We start from the raw sequence: 13,486 nt of genomic DNA on the forward strand, positions 1-13,486 counted from the left end.
AATACTTGCCAAGAAAGTGGTTTTCATTAGCAGGTGAAAGGCGGAAGATTCAGAAACCTACCAATACCACTGGCAGTTCCAAAAAGAAAGAACTGCTGCCGAACAGAAGATGAAGGAAAAAGCATTTGTCCACCACCCTCTTAGAAACTAGTGTTGAAGCTGGGGAAAAAATGATGCTTCGTAGCCCTGTGAGTCACAGACAGTGCTGCAGACTCTACAACTGAAGAAAAAGCTCAGATTCATCAAATACTCTACTGGAATATTTGCAAGCTGTAGAACAAAGCAAGCTGTTAGTTACCCCTCACTTCAATTAGGACACTAACTGCTGTGTTTTTCTCTTACAGCATATGAAAGAAATGAGAAGAAAAGAACTTTAAAATGAAACGTGTGAAAAAAAGAGGAACATAACCAAGGGGGGAGGGGGGAGTCTTGAGCTAAGAGGAGAGTAGAACATTTAAATAACAAAAGAAAATACGCTTAAGAGAGCTCTCTTAATGTTATAAGAAACATGGAACTTACCTGCAGCACAGACAAAGGTTCTTTTTCCTTTTATCAGTCCACCACTTAAAATGCACCCAAAGACAAACCTACAATTGCCAAAACTGCATCTCACAGCATAATAAATGATCATTCCCCTATGTTTCAGATTCTGTGTTTTCAAGCACAAAAGTACAAACCAGCTATCTCTTCTGGTGTGTTCATGGCTTTCCCCATTATGTAAACAAACTAACACCAAATGTACAAACTACCTCATGCTATTATCACTCAAATTCTAAGCTCGGGATGAAGTCTTCACATCTTGCAATAATTAGTATGCATAAAAAGAAGATAATAGGCTGCATTTCAAATTCAAATAAATCAACTTACAAGCAATTCTAAGCATTATGAAATTATAATAATTAAATGGTTGGCACACATTTCCACATGGCCAAGAACTCAGAGAGAATGAAAGTTTACAACAAATTTCATTTCCCCTTTTTCCACATATTTCAGTTTATCTATTTACTTATATGATGATTTTAAAGAGGTTTTGGCTTAGACAGCGTTCCCTGCATCTAGGAAAAAAACCCGAACACAAAACCAAAAGCCTGCACATGTTTGTCACCAAGACAGAGTAAATGCTAATAACAATTAATACATTCATGTTCCTCCCTTTTGAGATAAAATATGAAGAAAAAGAGGAAAGTTGTCATATTTCAGGAAGATAATGCAGTCTTTAGTGTCCTAGCAAATACTTTTAAAGAATTTAAAACATTCTGTGTTATTGAAGAGTTTGGTTTTCTTAAATAGGAATAAATTCAGCCTGAAACCACCATCTACTTCTTACAGATCACTTAAAACATTCACTTTTGAGATGTAACCTTGCCTAAAATAACTAATAAATCACATGTATTAAAATGCGAAAGGCCTGTTGGAAGTAATCCTTAAGTACAACAGACTACTGAACAAATGAGCTTTCAATTAAGATTAAGTTTCTATCACTAATTAAACAGGAAAGAGTAAATGCTTTTACTGAGGAAAACTGGATATTTTCTAAGGAAGTAAGAACTATCCCTGTATCTTAAATAAGAATAAAATAAGAGACTGGAGATGCATATAACTAAAGTTACAAGTTATTTCCATGAAACGGAAATAAATTATGAAGTGATAAACTATAAATACTGCTCCTTTCTTCTCTCTGTCACCATAGCAATTTAAACACTCAGAAACAGAAAGAGGAACTTGATCTTGCAATTATTCCCAGCTTGTTTATTTTATATATACAATACCAAGCCACTGACCGCAGGGATGCATGAGGAATACCCTGATGTAAAACTCGCTAGGAGATAAAACAAAATAGGTATTCCACTATAAGTGTTTCACTATTTTTTAAGATATACACAAATATATATATTTCAGTATTTATAGTATATACTATAAATATTTCAGTGTTTCATGTATATATGTCTAAAGCATAAGTAACTTCTGTGTAACAATTATTTCTTTTCAAAAGTAGAGTAATTCTTTCAAAATATCACAGTTAACTTCAAAGTGAAATTATGGGGAAAAATTATGTACAATGTATTTTTGTGTTTATATAATCTACCATAAAATAGGTAAAATGGGACTGGAATGTAACACTAAGTTTTCCAGCCACTTACCACCACCTCCTAAATTATCTATGGAAAACGCAGATTCTTCTAGAAGGGGAACAAAGGAAATGCTAAAGAGTTCTCATAAATCCACTTGGTTGGCTCAGATGTGAAGACTGTCAGATCTCTAAGAACACATTTTTGTCAGATTTTTACTACAGCTTCTGGAAACCACTAGGTTTTTAGGTCTTCTCACTTTGAGGTAAGTGGGACAGCTTTGATCAGCTTCAAATGCAAGTATACGAACAACTCACTAGAGGGAAGAAAAACATTACAAAACAGGTTAATAAGAGAAATTTTCAACTTCAATGCAGTCGAAAGACTTCAGAATTTGTAAAGTACAGCAATTATTCCTATATTCCAAGGGGTGGGAAATAATAATGATAATAATAATAGGACTTTAACATGGGGTTGAAGGTCAAAGCTTATAAGGTTATAAAAGTCCTTTTTCTGAGCTTAGCAGGAAACATTGGCCCTGGACAGAATGTATACACAACTTCCCAGAAGGAATTTCCATAGTCTTCCCTTTCCATGTCAGCTTGGAAACTATGGGAGATATCTGAATTTGTTACCAAAGAACTGCCTCCACGCAGCTGATAATTTATCCTAATGTAAGTAACCAGGAAACTCCCTTCTAGGGTTTAGATTTAAAAAAAAAAAAAAAAAAAAAAAAGATTACCGTGAAGGTGCTGTGTATAGATCCAAGAGGAAGATGGCTGTGATAAATTAAAGAAAGGTAGAGATGGGACAGAAGCTATATAAAGTGATCACAGCATACACTGTAGCTTCTTTTTGAGGGAGGAACAGGAAGATAAGGAATAGCTCTAGGCAACCCCAAAGAGATAACTCTAACTTCCTGCAAGAAGAGATTTAAAGTACAAGAGTCAAGGCAAGAAAAAGTAGAGGGTTTTTTGTTTTGTTTAAAAGAAGGTTGTTCAAAAGATCATTAACAAGTGGAAGACAGGAAAATTATCTTATTATTTTAAAAAGTAGAGAGTGTAACAGCACAGTTACCCCACAAAGCGTGTTTTGTTTTTTCAGTCCTTAGCACACACATTCAGCTTATCAACAGACAGAAAACACCCAAGTGTGTGGAAGGGAGAAGGTGATCTTAGGGTTTTTTAGTTTTTGTTGGTTTGTTGGGTTTTTTTAAAAGAATCATGATGTCCAACATAGTGGTTCTACTTCATTATCAAATGTGGTTAATCATTGGTATGCCATCAAGAATTTCAATTATAAAAGCGCACAGATAAGAAGGAAGAAGGCATAACTGCTGCCCAGACTGCTAAACAGAAAAATTGAACAATCAACTCAGAAATGTAGCTAAATCTTCAAGTACAGTGGTTTCCCACTGCTTATATATACCTGAATCTTCCTGCTTAATTCTTATTTTACAGCTTTGTGCTTTCCTCCCTGTGTACAAGGTCCAAACGAGTAAACACTGTAATACAGGAATAACTGATCTTACATTAAGTGTCATCAAATGGACACAGTAAAAAAGGGAAATATATTTTCACCTAGTCTTTAGGCATCACTTGTCACAGTCCATGGAGATTTTCAACCTTACAAAAATCATTCTTCAACTAACACAATTACAAGTTTCAAAGTTTTCTATGACTCATGAAAGTCTATTCCTCTGCTACTTTTCTCTTAAATGGTAATAATACTTCCCGGTAAGCATACCTGATTGCATTTTTGCAGTCTGGCACTCAAACAGAAAGCAGAGCATAGTTTAGTGTGGTGGGGTTTTTTTAATTTTTTCAAAATAAAAACCAGATTTTTAAGATATTTTGCCAACATTTCTTTATGACAATCAAAAATACTGAAAACACTGTGTCTTGTACAAGGTCCATCTCTGTAACACAACTATCTCATCATGACTTTTACAATTGAGGAAGGTTCAACTATAAGATCATCATCACAAACTCCTACAATTATAAATGTATACAAAAACACAAAAGCCTCTTGAAGATTTGGAAAATGCTGTCATATTCTTCTGCTCAGAAAAAGCATGGCATGTCAGCCAGAGAAACAAGAGGAGAGAATTCTGTGTTGTAGGAAGCAATATTATCACTCAACATTAAGTTAGGACAATGTTTCTGGAGAGAAAAACCATAGATATTACCACTTGTAATTTTAAAAAGATTTGAGCAACACTTAGAGTATTAGAAGAATGAAATTTAACATTCTATCCAAATTCTACTTTAGCTAATTTTGTTTCTCACTACAGTGTCAACTGAATAAAATGTAGGATTATTCACTCCCTGTGTAAATAATGTATTAGGCATGAAGCAATTAAAAACAGCTTCAACAGTCTACCCTAAAAGCTAGAAGATATGTGGGAAGAGCTAGAAAATTACTTCAGTAATTATAAAGGGTTAAGTTGTAATATCCTGTAGCAAAACCAGGATTAACTTTTGGAAAAGTGAAAATAAATATTAGAAAGGGAATGAAAAAAAAATTTAAGTATTTCCCAGAAGCTTCTCAATTCTGGAAACATGAAGACAGCACCACTCAATGAACCACAATCTGAGAATCAATATGCGTAAAATGAAATACAGTATCTTCAATCAGTATGCAGAAAATATGTTTTCTTAAATCCAGCACACACACTGAAGATAATAAAAAGGTCAGAATTTAATGAAGCTACATACTACCACATTTTTCTTTAATTTAGTCTGACTACAGCAGAAATCAAGCACAGACAAAAACAATTATTCTGACAGAAGCTAAGTGCTCAGACTCTTAGGCTACAAAAGCAGCTGAAAGCTTTATCTTCTGCAAAGCTCTTGCAAAACTGCACCTATAAAGCTGCAAACATTACATGTCCTAAAAATCAAAAGTTTTCTCAGAGGAAAAATAAACCTCACAAGCACTCACCCTCTCCCTCTCTGCAATTAGCAATTTCAGCAGCCTTTGTAAGATGCTGACTACATGTAACTTTATTTTATGGGAACCTAATTACAAAAACTTGTAACACAAAGCTAGAAGTCTGTACAGTCAAATCAAAGGCAGGAAACACCAAAACTGAAGAACATACATAGAACTGGTTGTGAAACTCACACGTCTGAATTCTATTTACTGCCCCACTGTAATGTTATACCACCCTTCCCCAACGGATAGGTAAAGATACTTTCTAAACCCACTGCAAGAAAAGAAAAAAAAAAACTTCAACAAATAAGCAAAACAAATAAGCAGATTTGTGTACTTCCAAAGGACAGAGTTCTTCAGCGTATGTTCACTGACAATGATCTTTCTCAAGTTCACAGCAGTTTCATTTACTATTTTCAACATGACTTGTCCTAGAGGAAACTGTGCTAGAGGTACTTTAAGCATGTCACCTGGGCAGTTTCTGGAAAGGATTAGAAAATGTAATATTTAAATGGATGGCAGCCACAGCACACTACAACTCTTAATATTGCTACAAGTAGTTAAATCTTTGTTTGCAACAGTGAGAAATAATTTCTGTGGATGGGCCAGAAAAATCAAGCTTTTTGTGGCTTACACAAAACTCAGGAAAGATTTCACAATCAGAATAATCAGGTAATTCTACTAGCTCATTAAGAATATAATTCAATTCATTCACTGCAAGTGAGACTGACTATTCAAAAACTTTTTTCTGTGATGTTATTTTAGATAAGTTCTTAAGAAAGCAGAAGTTCTATATACATAGCTGATCATGGGTCTGGAACAGTTAATTTATTTGAAATATGACTGAAAACCTGATGCAATATTGTTGTGGTTTAACCTCGCAGGCAGCTAAACACCACACAGCCATTTGCTCACTTCCCCTCAGTGGGATGGGGGAGACAATCGGAAAAAAGGTAAAACTTGTGGGTTAAGACAGTTTAACAGGACAGAAAAAGAAGGGAAAATAATAATGATGATAAAAGAATATACAAAACAAGTGACACACAGTGCAATTGCTCACCACCCACTGACTGATGCCCAGCCAGTCCCCAAGCAGCAGGCCACCACCCCCCCAGCCAACTTCCCCCAGTTTTATTTTTCAGCATGACTTCATACAGCATGGCATACCCCTTTGGTCAGCTGGGGTCAGCTGCCCTGGCTGTGTCCCCTCCCAGCTTCTTGTGCACCCCCAGCCTCTTTGCTGGCTGGGCAGCAAGAGAAGCTGAAAAGTCCTTGACTTCATGTAAGCACTGCTCAGCAACAACTAAAAGATCAATGTGTTATTAACACTCTTCTCATCCTAAATCCAAAACACGGGATTACACCAGCTACTAGGAAGAAAATTAACCCTATCCCAGCTGAAACCAGGACAAATATGTTTCCATTTACTGCCTCACTGTGACAATAATACTACAATTCCATTATACAAGTGGAATCTCTTCAAAATTGCAACATTTTAGTTTTGTAGCATATGCACTTAGAACCATTATAAATTATTTTGTTAATTCAAATAAATGTAACATTCTTACCAGTATACCAAAGCCTTTATTCTGTATCTAAGCCTGCTAAATTATTATCTCGATATCCTGTCCAATTCCTAATACAACTATGACACACAAAAATGTGGTTATTTTATTTCACCTCTGCAGGATCAACTGAAACCAAAGACTCTCTCTTTCCACAGAAGCATTGCATACCTGTAATCATCCATACCACATTCCTTTGCCTTTTTCTTAGTTCCCTTATTGCTATATGATCACCTATAATGATATGACCTACCTGTAGCACCAGTATATATATATCTGTATGTTCATCTGTATGACTCCAGAACTGAATGTGGAATTCAAGATACAAATGTACCTTGAATTTGTGCAACAGGAGGACTGTTTTCTGGTTTTATTAAGTTCCAGTCCTCACAGTTCCTAGCATTCCATAAAATGACATATTACCTGAACTTTTTACCATTCCAGTCTTTCCTACTTCTTACAAAGCAGGCACAAAGTCCCAGTGAGAATCATGCTCCGCATGCTACCAACTGTTAGAATTGCAATTTTTGCAACCCTTACAAAAATTCTGCGATCTGAAAGTACAACTAAAAGAAAAGCAAACTCTTTGCTTTCCTTTTTTCATAAATAAAGGGTTGTATATATGTGATTTAGCAGCAGATATGAGGGCTCCAAAAAACACTTGCAGCCTTTTTCTTGAAAGGTTAATTTAGAAACCAGGAATATATAAAATTAATTAAAATCCTGCCTTGTCATCGGCCAACAATGTAAAACCTACAAGCAATGCAAAACCCACAAGTTGTTCCATATTACTCATGGCCCAGGCAAACTATGATAGTTAAAACCAATGGTAACAGGACATAATGTTGCCTAAAAGAGTCATTTGTTCAATATTTTACTCATGCCAAAAACCACTGTAGATCACTGTGCAAGGTAATGTTCCTCAGATGTTCTTTTTGGCCAATACATTTAGTCTATATGCAGTGTCATGACAGATGTGAGGTGAATGGGAATCTATACAAAACAGTCATGGGAAAGAAAAAGAGAAAACGATTAAATGAGAAAATACTGACATTGCAGAGAAATTACTACAAATTAACAGAGAATTGAAACTAAAGAGACAAAAAGAGACATTAGAAGCAGAAAAAAAGGGAAAAGGGACAGGTGCTGCATAATAGGAGATGGACAGTAAAACGATGCAGAAAAAATAAGCCATGGTCTCCTACAAATCTGGAACAGCAAGATGACAAGCAAAAGGAACTAAACCAGAAAGAGCAAGCAAGAACAGCAGCTACAGCAGATTGTTCTTCACTCATAAGAAAAACACTACAGTGAAATACACACTAACATTAATTGATTTGTGTGAACATCTGTCTCCATTGGTCACATCGTCCACTACCTTTCCTCTTTGTATAAGCCTTCTGCTCAGCATACGGAAACTAAATTACTGACATCCTAGTTCAGATTAATTCTGCAGCCAAACATCAACTTTTCTTTCCAAACATTAAATTCCACCTAGCTTTATAATATTTGTCGGGTAAGCCATGCTGAGGTACTACTGATATTCTTCCAAATTTAGCCTTCCTCCATGATTTTAGGTTCCCTTAGGATTATTTATTCATTATCAGGTCTACTAATGAAACCAATATAACCCTATGCTTTCAGCCGGTCATAACTGGTCACTCCAAAAATCTTCTGGGAGAAAGACAAAAGGATGACAAAGTTATTTTTAATTTGTTAAGAAATTAAATTTCTTTGCTCTTTTGCCCTTATGTTTATAAAGAAAATGATACAAAAACCTAATAATGGTTTGTGAATGTAAACCCTTATACCCTTCAGTGCTGTACAAAACCCACCCAAGCAGAACAGAAATAATAGTTTTTTATTATTATTATTATTCAGCAGAGAAACTTACAAAAATCAATTTAATCCATTACTTCTTCAGATACGTAAAAGTATACTGAAACAAAAGCAGAGAATGTAGAGACGGTCCACATACATCATCATCAAAAGCAGTTAGTAAAAAGAGGAGCTGAGAAGCAGACATCCCGACGCATCAAAAATGTTCCAACAATTTGAGGAAAGAAAGGTGCCTGATCTGGCATTGGGAAAGGGCTGAAAACCCTGGTGAGGTTTTACCACCATCACTTTCCCCCAAAGGTACTATCACTTGTACTTCTACTAACTTGTACTACTACTAACCATGTAGTCGTAGTATTTCCAACCACCGTTAAGACACAGGAACAGACATTTTCGTGTAAAAACTGGAAAAATTATTATGATCTATTACTAGTAATCATGACTTTAAATTGAGAAAGTCAGCAATGGATAGGAGATTGCAAAATCTGCATATGTATAGGTATTCAAAATTCAACCAGATCAGGGATCTCATTTAACTTTCAGGTTAGCTCTGATGTAAGCAGAGAGGTGGACTGCAGCCTTTCTGTATGTATATATGAAGGGGGCATATAAGAAAGACGGAGAGAGACCTGTAGTAACAGGACAAGGGGCAATGGTTTTAAACTGAAAAAGGGTAGGTTTAGGTTGGATATTAAGAAGAAATTTTTATAATGAGGGCGGTGAGGCACCGAAGCAGCTGTATCCCTGGAAGTGTTCGAGGCCAGGTTGGATGGGGCTTTGAGCAACCTGGTCTAGTGGAAGGTGTCCCTGCCCATGGCAAGGGGAGTTGGAACTAGATGATGTTTAAGGTCCCTTCAAACCCAAACCATTCTGTGATTCTATGACTGTATGACCTCCAGAGGTGACTTACAACCTAACTATCTGATAGTCCTCTTACCAAGTTCTTGAATCCCTTCCCTCTCTGGAATACAGTGAATAAGGTGTAAGTAATTCTACTTTAAAATACAATTGAGCCCATTTTTGCTTTAATGTGCAATTACTCATTTCAAAGAGTAAAAAAAAAAAGTACTCCTCGAGCAAGACTGCAACTTAAATGCAAAATAAGCGAAGTATACGCTTTGTGTTAACATTTCCATTTCTTGACTCAGAGTACTCCCAGCATAGCTAACTGAAAAAGAAACTTTTGTTGTATAAAATTTGTGCATTTGTAAGGAGATGTTTGAGGACAAAATTTCTGTATTACGCAGTGCTGACAGCAAAAAAAATTTATTTACTAGCAAGGTGGACTCAAGCTGTAGGCTCTTCTTTAAACAGTAAATTAATTCCAGCTTCCAGCAGAGAACATGATTGCTTGAGCCACCTGAACATACTCCCAACTAGCTTGATGACATCAGGTCAATCACAACAGGCAGTCAAGGCCAGAGAATATACGTGGCCAGTTCCCAGGCCACAATTACACTTAGTGTTGACTGGGAAATTCCATAGCCACTGGGTTCCAGGCTAATTTTTTTTTTTCTCATCTTCAGAAATTGAAAGGATTACTATGAAGTTACTATGATACACAGTAAGCAGCTGCAGCACACTGCCAGTTACCTCAGCAGGCCTAGGAAAGTACAGCTTCATTTTCTGAGGGCTACTTTAGATGTTTTTAAAGAGAAAACACCTACTAGATTTGAACATTCCACATGACTGTCAACCACTACAGGGAAACAGAAAAAAAGAAAACCTGCCAGCAATTTCAGAGTTTGAGTACTTTAGAAAACCGATCACGAGAAAGAAACATAACCAACACAGTACACACCATTTGCTAAAATGACTTTGACAACAGGAAGTCAAATCAGCCATAGACAAATGCACCCTACATTTAACTAAAACATACAAGTGCAAGATAAAAATCTTTCAAGTTACATAAACAGAGAAGGATTATCTGTACAGTACCTAAATGAAGACCGTTGTATTGAAAGCATAATGACTTCCTAACAACATATGACAAGAACTCAAATGCCCGCTCCACCATGTCTTCCTGAAATACATATATTTTTTTGTCTCCGTTACTTATTTCTAAAATAGGGATAAAAGTGCTTCTCTACCCCACGATAATTACAAGAATAATTACATTTAAAATGGAAAAAAAGATCAGAATACTAGAAGGGAGTCTTAAACAAAAGTATTTAAATGCATACACTCCTAATTTTACTACCAAAATACAAAGCCTAATTTCACATATAGCTTTTCCCATCCATAAAATGGTCCCACTCCAGTCATCACTGATGTTTTAAAACATGCGGAGCACCCCGTACCGTTTTCTTAAAAAAAGGAAGATTATGGCTATCTGAAATTGGTAAATTAAAGATAAAAAAACAACTGAGATTTTATTCAGGCCACTTAAATCCTTTCCTAATCAAGTAATATCCATTCAATTCAGTTCTGAAATAACAGAAAAAAAAGCTTTCACTGGTAAATTATCTTTCAGTTCAAGAATTAAATGATTAAAAAAAAAAATGCTGTGTTATATTCTTACTATACCAAGCAGTCCTTCAGCAAAAATAAGTCAAAGACTTTATATTCCTATTATTCTTAATTAACAATCAGATATCAATACCTCCTTTACACAGCTTGCAGGAAAAAAAAAAAAAACTTCAACACCCCTACTCCCGCTTGGAACTTACACACTTCCAGCCACAAAAACATGGTTATCCATAACATTAAGACAATGAATAAAACATACATGATACATTTAAATAAGAACACAAAAGCAGAGAGGAAAGCCTCAAACATACACAAGTTTGTTTATACTTGGAGACAAGGAGCTGTAACATGTTTCATCCTGAGAGACAACTACTGTGTATAAAGCCGCCTAACAAATTCCTTATAAGTGTAAGGATACAGGAGACGGGCAATGCCCTTCTTCTGTCCTGTTGCACATCATCATGGCACAGCTTTTAATCTTTCATGCAAAATTAATACATTCCTCTAGAATATTGGGAAGCAGTAGCAGGCTGACCAGGTATAACGATCTACCTTTCCAGATTAAACGTCTATTATATTTTTCCCCATAATTATGTGAGACTCAATCCTGAGGTCTAGGTCCTCTGCAGTCCCACATCCCTATGCATTAGAGATGATGTAGTTTATATGGGGCCTCTAACAAGGAGCATTAAATTCAGTACATGTACATTTATAGCTTTGAGGTTTTGTTATGAAGTAACAGTATAGAACACTTTCCTGAACTACAGATCTAATCAAGCTTATGATACAATATGCTACGTGTATATATACACATATATATACGTATGTAATAAGTATGCATATATATAGCGCACATGGTCCCAGCTACAGCAAATTAAACAGTCCACGAAGCAACCATCAGCTTAGATATGAAGAACAGGTCTAAAACAACGGAAGATAAAGATGTTTCACCAACTGCACATAAACCTCTCCTATGTACACTGTGAAAGGGAGAGAGCATAACAATAGGGTTCTGTCCCTAAAAAACATGAAAAGCAGCTTGTATACAGTAACTTCTAAAAGAAATTAACTGTATGCAGTTAAAAAGAAAAACAACAACAAACAACACCCCACCCTACCCCCAAAAAACACCTGCTACGACATCACCTCAGAATACACAATAAAAAAATCTCAGAGAAAAAGTATTCATATAATTTTTCAGTACTGGAAGTAAGAGCCAGCAAACAAGCCACGGGGAGACAATGCAATTCAGATGACAGGTCTGGAGATACATGGAACACCTCCAGTCATACACACAGTTGATAAAGGCCAACATGACAAATTTCAGACCCAATTTTGTGACACCAGCGAGATCCACCTGGGATGCACACAGCCAGAGGCGCATTTAACGCTCAGGGGAAGAATGCACGGCCACGCTACAACCGCATTCATGACGCTCAAGGGGAAAAGCACAGGCTCCGAGGATCTCATCCGAAGCACAACGCAGATTTCATACGGTTTACACTGCTCTGAAGAGGCACAAAAAGCCCCCCTCCTCCCTTCCCTACAAAGGAAGAAGAGCTGCCGGACGCCCGTCGTTCTCTCAACCTCAGCAACAGGGCATCGCCATCTGACCGGCCCCACCTGCCTCCCCTTTTCCTCCATCCCCGCCTGCACCTTCCCCCTTCCCAGACGCCCGCGGCCAGACCCGCGGCCTCGCCTCCCCGCACCCGCCCCCCCACAAACCCGTCGGCGGCACAGGGGGTGCAGCCGCCCCCGCATGACAAGGCGGGGGGGCCGTGCCGGGGTACAGCTGCTCCCCCCACCCCCCCTGCCACGGCCGCGCCCCGCGAGGCGGCGGTTTGTTTCGGTGGGGTGCGGCGCTGAGGAGAACCCCCCCCTCCCCCGCCGGGTTCGCTCAGGCCTCCCACCGCTGTCCCCGCCGGGTGCTGGGCTCGTCAGCCTCCCCCCCCGCACAGCCGAGCGCTCACCGGGCAGCGGGGAAGGGAGGGGGGGGGGGAGAGGCGGCGGACCTTAGTCCGGGTCTTTCGCGAGGCTGGGGCAAGCGGCAAGTCCCCGCCGGGAGCCGCGTCCTTTCCTGCGGCAGCAACGGCGACGGCGGCTTGTCAAAGAGAAAACATGACGCGGGCGGGGAGGGGGAGGGAAGCGGCGAGATCTCGCGGAGCTACCGCGCCGCTCTCGCGAGGCGCCGGCCGCTCCCCGCCTCCGCGCGCAGGGCCCGCGAGCGGCCGCCGGCCGCGCCGCGGGAAAGTTGGGCGCGCGGCCGCCCGCCCGCCCCGCGCAGCGCCTCGCCTCCTCTGCGCGCGCTGGCCTGCGCACGGTTCGCCGCGGCCGTGACCAGCGGAGGCTGCGGGGGACGCGCTCGAGGCTCGGCCCCACCGGCAGCCCGGCTCCGCGGGCGAAGGGGGGGGGGGGGGGGGCACGCCCAGAGCCCCCGGCCGAGGAGGCAGGCTTCCCCGCCGAGGGGCGGGCGCAGGGCCCTCCTCTCCCTGGGTCGACAAGTTGCAAAGCAACCCCCGAACGGAGGGGACTGCCGGCAGGCAGAGGGAACGCACCCCCTCAGCCCAGCGAGGCCTGCAGCAGCCCGGCTGGGTGCCCAGAGCAGCCGCG

At 39.4% G+C, this 13,486-nt stretch overlaps 1 protein-coding gene across 8 annotated transcripts in view; it reads right to left on the reverse strand.

The window, feature by feature from the left end:
- HERC1 (HECT and RLD domain containing E3 ubiquitin protein ligase family member 1) overlaps window positions 1-13,034 on the reverse strand; it is a 111,402-nt gene extending 98,368 nt beyond the window's left edge. For all 8 annotated transcript variants that reach the window (XM_075045525.1, XM_075045520.1, XM_075045523.1 and 5 more), the window contains exon 1: window positions 12,889-13,034. The gene's annotated coding sequence lies outside the window, so the exon portion shown is untranslated. The remainder of the gene's footprint in view (window positions 1-12,888) is intronic.
- Window positions 13,035-13,486: the final 452 nt, after the last annotated feature.

Source organism: Buteo buteo, chromosome 13 (genome assembly GCF_964188355.1).
Source record: "Buteo buteo chromosome 13, bButBut1.hap1.1, whole genome shotgun sequence".
In the NCBI taxonomy this organism is placed as follows: Eukaryota; Metazoa; Chordata; class Aves; order Accipitriformes; family Accipitridae; genus Buteo; species Buteo buteo.